This window comes from Neolamprologus brichardi, chromosome 17 (assembly GCF_056152115.1).
Source record: "Neolamprologus brichardi isolate AB-2024 chromosome 17, ASM5615211v1, whole genome shotgun sequence".
NCBI lineage: Eukaryota > Metazoa > Chordata > Actinopteri > Cichliformes > Cichlidae > Neolamprologus > Neolamprologus brichardi.
Genome location: NC_142120.1, coordinates 33977052 through 33986604, shown reverse-complemented (window position 1 = coordinate 33986604; position 9553 = coordinate 33977052). Strand labels below are relative to the sequence as shown.

General features: G+C 41.7%; 1 pseudogene; it reads right to left on the bottom strand.

Annotated features, from left to right (window-relative positions):
- Window positions 1-6483: 6483 nt before the first annotated feature.
- Window positions 6484-8251, bottom strand: LOC148098002 (uncharacterized; annotated as a pseudogene).
- Window positions 8252-9553: the final 1302 nt, after the last annotated feature.

Here is a 9553-nt window from a genome sequence, read left to right as displayed (position 1 = left end):
AGCCTCCCCCGTGTTTTACAAATGGTTGTAGACACTCACTGTTTTATCCTGTCTGCGCTTAGTGACAATAATTTAAAGCAGGAATGTGGAATTAACATCTCAATAAGACCTGATTTTCAGTCCAGCTCTTGAGTAATTTGGCATACCCTCAGTCTTTTCTCCCTGTTTCTAATGAGGTGTAAGTGAACAGTAGACAGATGGATTTTTCTTTTAAGGACATGACTTTCAGAATACTGTTCCTCTGCTGTAGATCAGTTTTTAGGCTTTCCTTAAGTCTTCTTTGGCTGCTTTTGTTCGCCACGTGTCAAATTTCCTCAAATTTGTAGAAGGACACACTAAACATCTGTGTGTCCTTATATCGACTGAGATTCACCAATTTTTCAGCTACTAGCATTACTATTTTTTCTGGGTTTTTTTTGTTTGTTTTGTTTTGTTTCATTTTGGGGGTTTTTTGGGCTTTCAAATGGTTTCATCTTTTCAGCTTTATAGATAAACTAAAGAAATTGGGGAGAATGTCTTTTTGCAACAGGCTGCAAGTATCTAAGTGCTTAAAGAAGTTAAAATGGGTTCTTTGCTAAGTTGTCTGTTACTCTGTAGACACAACACTGGTTCATCCCTTGAGTTATGCTTGAATAATTCATAATAATTCATTTTCAGAGGAATGTTAAAGCATTCCTCTGAAAATGCTCAGGTACAAGGACTGGACTGACCTCTGCAGTGCTGTTGCTAATGACTGCTTTTAACAAAATTACAATGCAGTCTGGCTCTTTGGAAACAGGATTTTTGGTTTCCAAAAACACAGCACCGACAGAAGTTACAGAATGTGAGCAGCAGAAATATACCATATATACACACACATAAATACAGAGTATACAAAAGGGATAAATAGGAATAAGAATGCAAGGGAATTGCACATTTCACAGTATTGTGAGTCTATTGCACCGTTGGATATTAACAAAAAGTATTGCACAGTGAAAAGGCACTACAGCTTAGTTGTCCCCCCGTCCTTTGTCCTCCTGTTTCCCCTCCCTCTCCCCTCCAGAGAGGACTTAAACAGTCTGATGGCGTGTGGGACAAAGGAGTTTTTAAGTCTGTTGGTTCTTGTCTTTGGGAGAAGCAACCTGTCACTGAACAGACTCCTCTGGTTGTTTATGGCCGTGTGCAGAGGATCCCCAGCATTGTCCATAATGTCCAGCAGTTTCTTTTGTGTCCTTTTCTCTGCCACTGTCACCAGAGTGTCCAGCTTCAAGCCGACCACAGAGCCAGCCTGGATGAGTCCTTCTTTGCTGTGCTGCTCACCCAGCACACCACAGCATAGAACAGTACTCCAGCAACCACAGACATCCTCAGGAGCTTCCTGCAGATGTTGAAGGACCTCAGCCTCCTGAGGAAGTACAGTCTGCTTTGGCCTTTTTTATACAAGTGCTCTGTGTTGCATGACCAGTCCATCTTGTTGTCCACCCACAGCTCGAGGTACTTGTAGGCGTTGACCACCTCCACCTCCTCTCTCTCTGTCTAAACTGGCAGTGGACTTGGTCTGGACCTCCCGAAGTCCACAACCAGTTCCTTGGTCTTTGAGGTGTAGAGTTGGAGGTGGTTTATGTGACGAACTCCACATTACCGTCGTGTTAAACCCACTATTCTTTCACATTAATGTTCATGTTTTAGATTAAACATCCCAGTTTGCACGATTATGACACATTTTTGTTTCCCATCCAGACATAAACATGTTGAAGATGCACCTCTTTCACTTAGACATGCAAACAAATTGAGTCTTAACTCTGCTATCATCCAATTCATGTGTTAGGCACAGTGACCATTTTTGACTGATTTCCTTCCCCTGGACTACAGACTGGCTCAGTAACAAACAGACTCATATTAAAGTCGACTCATCCCCAAAAAGAACAAGAAGAAAGCATGTGGAGGACAAGGACCAGCCTGAGATAAGAGTCCTGCTGATGATAGGGCATCTGTTCATTGAAAGACGTTTGTTTTGTTTTTGTTTTTTCAGGCCGACATCATTTGTGTACCTAAAATTGTTACAAATTCACAAATTCGGGTAAGAAAATATTCATGAAATCTGCATTTATGGGTGACCTTCCGTGAACTCTGAGCCCATGTTTGAAGGAGGGAGGAGTATCTACAACTATGAGCTACAACTCTGGTCTCCCCCCCCCCCCCCCCCCCCCCCCCCCCAATTTGTGCTTAAAAACTGGCAGTCAAACCCTGCAAATATCAGAAACGTAACCTCTAGACTTTCAGTTACGATGGCAGGTTGACCAGCTGTTAAAGGTATTCTTGCATCAGAATGAAGTTTCATTTTGACCTGCCCCTTAAAACTATGCAGCGTACACACCACACAAATCCTGAAATGAAGTCTCAACAAACTTGCATAGCTTCAGTAAAACAAGTTGCAGTGAAAAACTCATCTTCCTTGGCACGCGCACACACACACTCACACACACACACACTGAGAGGGCGCTTAAGCCAACTGAATTGGTGCCATGGATGAACTTCGGTGTCTGATCCTTGGAGCACAAAGTCAACCTCCGTCAGCTTGGGGGCAGCATTGTCAAGCTGACGTTTCAGCTCTGCAGAAATGTTTCTCTGGAGAAATAAACTAAAACTCAAAATTATCTGAGCCCACTGCTTCATTTTTAAAAGACAGCAGAGTTGAAGTTGTCTCCATGTGAACAAACACTCACTTTGTTAAATACTAAAGAATCTGAAAGATGTGTGTGTGTTTTAACTTTTCTTTTATTTGAATTAAACACTGCCTCCTACAGGGATTGATTGGCTTACATTTCTAAAACAAAGCCCTCAAAGGTACTTTTTGCAAATTGCAACTAAAACTTCATCCACCAGTGGGCAGTGTTTTTAATTTTTAAAATGGCTGTTGCTGTTTTGTTTTTTTTAATTTTTTTTATTTTGACAGATTTCTTTTTTTTTTTAGCTGCACTTTTCCCCTCATGAAGCTTTTCCTTTTCTCACACTGTTGTAAATAAAAATGTGTTTTCATTGATAATAAATGGTGGTAATGGCGACCTGTCCAGGGTGTACCCCGCCTCTCGCCCTATGACAGCTGGGATAGGCTCCAGCGCACCCCGCGACCCTGAAAAGGATAAGCGGAAGCGGATGGATGGATGGATGGATGGATGGATGATAATAAAGTTTACATTGACCTGCTGCACCATCTTATGGTACAGAATGGTATTACAGCAAAATATGGCCTGGCTCTAAGCCGAACCTGGTCTCTCTCTTTAGCACGGTGCATAGGTGTTTTGGAGATAAAAAAAATAAACATAGTAGTTCTTCCACATTCTGTTGTTGGCTTTAGCTTGGAGGGGTTTTTTTTAGGTTCTTAGGCCACAAGTCAAAAAGACAAAACATAAAACCAGCCTGGCAGTGGAGAAGAAAGTGTACACAGCTCAAGTTACTATTTGTCTTTGATTTATTTGGACAGTAATTACAGGATACACATAGTGTTTCATTGAAACAACAGTGTAACACTGGTGGGCAAAGCCCTCTTTGCTGCTGAGGTCAAGAGTTGGTTGACGTACTCTCAAGCGGAGATGTGCAGAAACAACATTTTCTGCACATCTCCGGTCTTCCATAAATAGTTGACAACATTTTGGTGACGTGTGAATGTTGGAAGCACAGTGTGCCATCTACGACAGGCTCTCCACTCGGTGGGAAGGAATCCGCGTCGCGCTCTCTTGTTCGTTATTGTTTGGTTGAAGGTGTTCAAGAGTGCAACTTGTTTTTAGTTGTTTCTTAGGTTGGGTTTTTTTTTTGCATGTTTAACAGGTATCTTATAACCACGGCATGTGGTCAAAATTCAAAGTATTCTCCCATAAAGAAAAAATTTCAAGTTTCCCACAACCCCTGAGTGGGGGGAAGTGGAACCGGGAGGCTCGCAGGCCTTCTCAAAGCAGTAGTGTCGTCGCTGCGCAGACCTTCAGCAGGTTATAAAGACTAAATACAGTTTCAGGAGAGACCTCACGCAAGAACCTCTGCAGCGCCCAGTGCTGATTTTAAGTGCTTTTCACTATATAATTATGCTTTACAAACACAGTTTTGGCAAAGTTAAAAAAAGAAAAACTGTTGTAAAGAACGTAACTCAGAAGGTTAAACTTTCAAGTCTGTTCCCACTTGTCAGGATTTGGAAAATTCACAAGGTTTTTCTTTTGTTTTGTCAGCAGGATCTATTGTTGCCGAGCTCAGAGGACACAGTTGCAGCGTACCTGAGCGTAAGCTCTATTTTGAACTCTATGACTATTTCTTCTGTGGCGTGAGGCACGTTAAAAGAATTTTGTTTTCAGCTGTACCTTTAGTAACTATTCAAAAATAAAAGCAAAACAAAGCCCCGTACCTCAAACTATCAAAACACAAAGAATAAAAATGAGCAAAAATGACAATGAAAAAAGTTGCAATAAAAAGAGGAACAAACAAAAAAAGTAAAACGCCGACGTTGTGGTCTATCGCAGCATACTGTACAAAGTTCAGATACATTCTCTTGGAATGGCATGGTCCGTCGCTCAGCGAGTCGATGCTGAACATGAAGTGAGTTCTTGTGTTTTTCTTTGTTTACAATAGGTTTGATGTTGGTTACAAGCAGGGCTGGACTGGGACAAAAAATCAGCCCGGGCATTTTGACTAGAGACCAGCCCACCAGGTATTATAGGAAAAACCATAAAGCCTTTGAATGAAAACAAACGCTGTTGTGACAGTGATGTACAGTCTTGTTGGTATATGTATCAATCTAATAAACTTAAACCTACACCATCCTCCCTATTCTGGTATTCTAAACAGTACTTAGCCGAAACCCAAAGACTGCTTTGTTGAGTTAACTTCCTGAACTATCTACAACATATGGTGGAAACCTGAAATTAAGACAGAGAAAACTAGAGGTGAGACATGACCATTACTGAATATTAAAAATAATAAATGACAGATTTACTTCACTGACGTTTTGATGGCATTTTACACAAAGTACTAGTACAGTATCTAGAAAATGTGGGAAAATACTGGCATCATGTACAGTACTTTCTTCTGAAGAAATTATGTTGGGACCCTGAAAAAAACTTACTATGTACAATAATGGATTTCTATAAATTTGACATCAGATGAAAACTTTGGTTGTAAGATTCGGATAATTATTTGTTAAAAGCTAGAAATTTTAAATGAGAATAAGAAAGAAAAGTATTTCTTTGTGCCCCCCTTTCCCTGTTAATGCCCTACCTGGCCCCGTGGCAAAACTTTGCTAGACCCGCCCCTGCACAGTTACCAGCTGTCAGCTACTTAGAAAAGGATCCTGGTGTTATTTCTCAGAAACAGTTCATAACTTCCCTTCAACTCATTCATGTCACCTAAAAGGTAAACCTGTTTCTCCATCACCTGTTCAGCTCTGATGATTCAGTAAGGACATCTCCTGGTTTCATCTTCATGTTTCCCTCTCACCAGATAACCAAACCGACATCATGACCAGCAGCTTTTACGGCCGTGGCTCCAACAAACATCAGCTGATACTAGAAAGTAATATTAAATAAATTCTAACAACAGCTTATCAAGTTTAAAGGCGCTTCTGCTGTTTAACCCAACCTCCACTAGTTTCCTCTTTCTGGCGCAAAGCGGGAGATAAACAAGCAAGAGAGACGGACTTGCAGCAGAAACGCCGATCAGCTGATCATTGATCAGTTTCATGATTGAAGTAGCAGCAGGAGAGGGAGGGGGAGAGAATGAGAGAAGAAGAGGCAGCTGACAGCGTAAAGACACAGAATAACTCCAGCTTTTTGTCTTTTTTTTTGTTGTAGCTGAAGTACGGGACAAATTGCATTTATTTTCATTTCAATACGAAACGCTTAATATTAACTCTGAATACAAGAGGATTCCGATTTTTACAGGATGGTAGGCAACTCTACTAACTAACCATATGAATAAAATAAAGTTCAGCAGTAACATCATAGCACCCACCCAACTGTATAGAAACTCCATCATGCTAGCTAGTACACAGTACGAGTTATTGTAACTGACTGCAAAAAGTTAGCACAACGAAAATAAACTCCACCTAAACTTGGTTTATATCTGACCCAGATAGACTGCAGGTCATAACTTCTTACCTGAAGCTCATTTCACCTGACAGTTGGACTGGCTGCCGCCTTGGGTCTCTCCACCTCCCCTTTTCCCCATCCACCTGCTGGCCTCCACCACTTGCTAATTTTACTGAATCTGTGAAAGCTCCACCATAGCCACTACCAAACAATTGAGTTATTTTTACACGTCTGCCAGCATCTGTCCAATCCGCCACCTTTCACTGTTTACACGGTTACGAAAAAAAGACAACAACAACAAAACATCGGCCCATTTAAAACAAAAAATTACCATCGGCCCACCGGGAAAATGCCCGGTATGCCCGATGGCCAGTCCAGCTATGGTTACAAGGATGTCGAAGAGCCAGTAGCACACAGCAGGAGAGCTGGAGGTTTAGTGTCCGCTGTCGCTTGTGGCGTTCTTGATCCAGTCCAGGATGATGAGGGTCATGCTGCTGGACATGACCGTGATACAGATGAGGAGGAAGAGGCATGCCTAGAGAGCAAAATACGATCACAGTTAGCTAATGTGTTCATTCGCACCAAGTTAAATGAAACCTTTCACAGTTTAAGACGTGTAATTTGTTGTCTTTGGTTCAGTATAAAGCTAATTATCTTACTTTAGCTTAGCAATACAGAAGATATAGTATTAGTTTGTTGCACTGTGCTATTTTGTAATTACAAATATGAGAATTAATGAAAAAACAATAAAACATAAGATTGTTTGCTTAATATGAAGTTAAACTAAAGGGCTAATTACTGCAGCTACAACCGTGTCGAATTCTTGGCAAGGAAACAAATAAGTGTAAAGTTCCAAAACTGTTCATTTCATCGAACTCCATCTTACCCCGATCTTTTGCCTAGACTTCATGGACTCTTTCTTGACCAGTCTGATGTAGAAAGCTGAAGGCAGGATGAAGATGAGCATTCCACATGACCTATTATTTGTTGTGATTCATGTTTTACAATCCCTAACATTTTTTTCAAACTTACAGGGAAGAACAACATTTTTTCGTTACATGTATATTTAAGCAAAAGAGGTTTACTTCCACACACCACCTAAATTCTCTGGTGGCTTCTATGTTGTTTTAGGAGTATTTAAGTGGGTCAAACTAATACCATTTCAGAATGTCGACTCATCCCTACTACAAACTGGCAGGGTCGTTGAACTCTTCGTGAAGTTAACAACCATCTCTTTAGTCTTCTGAACATTTAGAGACAGGTTATTATTCTGACACCAGTCCACCAGGTCTTGTACCTCCTCTCTGTATTCAGACTCACCGTTGCTGGAGATGAGACCCACCACTGTTGTGTCATCTGCAAACTTGATGATGTGATTTGAGAATTACTGTGCAATACAGTCATGTGTTAGCAGGGTGAACAGCAGTGGACTAAGCACACAGCCCTGCGGCAAACCTGTACTCAGTCTGAGGGCTTTGGAAGTATTATTTCCTATGAAGAGAGCCTGGGGCCTGTCAGTTAGGAAGTCCAAGATCCAATTGCAGAGAGTCGTATTTATTCCCAGTAGGTCCAACTTCTTTAAAAGCTTCTGGAGAATGACTGTGTTGAATGCTGAACTGAAGTCAATAAACAGCATTCTGACAAAGGTGTCCTTTTGTCGAGGTGGGAGAGAGAAAGGTGAAGAGGAGACAAGATGGCATCATCTGTGGAGTGGGTTGGGCGGTAAGCAAACTGTAGCAGGTCCAGATTCTTTGGAAGCTGAGTTTTCATGTGCCTCAATACCAGCTTCTCAAAGCACTTTGTGATGATGGGTGTAAGTGCCACTGGTCAGTAGTGATTGAGGCAGATCACAGTGGACTTCTTTGGCACTGGGATGAATGTTGTGGTTTCGAGGCATGCAGGTACCAGAGCTGAGCTCAGTGATGTATTTAAGATGTCTGTGAAGATGCCTGTGAGCTGGTCAGCACACTCCCAAAGCACCTGGCCAGGTATGTTGTCAGGTCCAGAAGCCTTTCATGGTTTTACTCTGCCAAGTGTCATCCTGATGTCTGCTGTGGACAGAGTACTTGGTCTTTGGGGGAGGGGTGCATCTTCCTTGCTAGCACTTTGTTCTCTGCCTCAAAACTTGCAAAGAAGTCATTCCGTTTCTCTGGCAAAGAGGGATCACTGCTGCATGCCGGAGGTGTTGGCTTGTAGCACATGATTGTTTGAATGCCCTACCACATGCGCCGAGTGTCCTTTGAACCTGTGAAGTGTGTGTTGATTTTTTCTGCATACTGCCGCTTTGCCTGGTCTGCTCTGGCTGTAGTGTAAGCTTCCCTATTGTTGGACTTAAAAGCAGAGTCTCTGATTTTCATCAGGCTATGTAGCTTCGCAGAAAACCAGGGTTTATGGTTTGCATGTTTGATGATGATCTTGGAGACAGTGACATGCTCTATGCACTTCCTGATGTAGCTGGTCACTGAAGTTGTGTACTCCTCAGTTCAATTTAATTCAATTCAATTCGATTCAATTCAATTCAATTCAATTTTATTTATAGAGCGCCAAATCACAACAACAGTCGCCTCAAGGTGCTTTATATTGCACAGTAGATCGTACAATAATAGATACAGAGAAAAACCCAACAATCATATGACCCCCTATGAGCAAGCACTTTGGAGACAGTAGGAAGGAAAAACTCCCTTTTAACAGGAAGAAACCAGAACCAGGCTCCAGGAGGGGCGGGGCCATCTGCTGCAACCGGTTGGGGTGAGAGAAAAAAGACAGGATGAAAGACATGAGACTAATAACAGATATGATTCAATGCAGAGAGGTCTAGTAACACATAGTGAGTGAGAAAGGTGAGGAAAGAAAGGGAGGATTCAGGGTCACCTAGTCCAGCCCTAACTATATGCTTTAGCAAAGAGGAAAGTTTTAAGCCTAATTTTGAAAGTAAAGATAGTGTCTGTCTCCCGAATCCAAACTGGAAGCTGGTTCCACAGAAGAGGGGCCTGAAAACTGAAGGCTCTGCCTCCCATTCTACTTTTAAATACTCTAGGAACAACAAGTAGGCCTGCAGAGTGGGAGCGAAGTGCTCTAATAGGGTGATATGGTACTACAAGGTCATTAAGATAAGATGGGGCCTGATTATTTAAGACCTTGTATGTGAGGAGCAGGATTTTGAATTCAATTCTGGATTTAACAGGAAGCCAATGAAGGGAAGCCAAAACAGGAGAAATCTGCTCTCTCTTTCTAGTCCCTGTCAGGACTCTTGCTGCAGCATTTTGGATTAGCTGAAGGCTTTTCAGGGAGTTTTTAGGACATCCTGATAATAATGAATTACAGTAGTCCAGCCTGGAAGTAATAAATGCATGAACTAGTTTTTCAGCGTCACTCTGAGACAGGATATTTCTAATTTTAGAGATGTTGCACAAATGGAAGAAATCAGTCTTACATACTTGTTTAATATGTGCATTGAAGGACATTTCCTGGTCAAAAATGACTCCAAGGTTCCTCACAGCGTT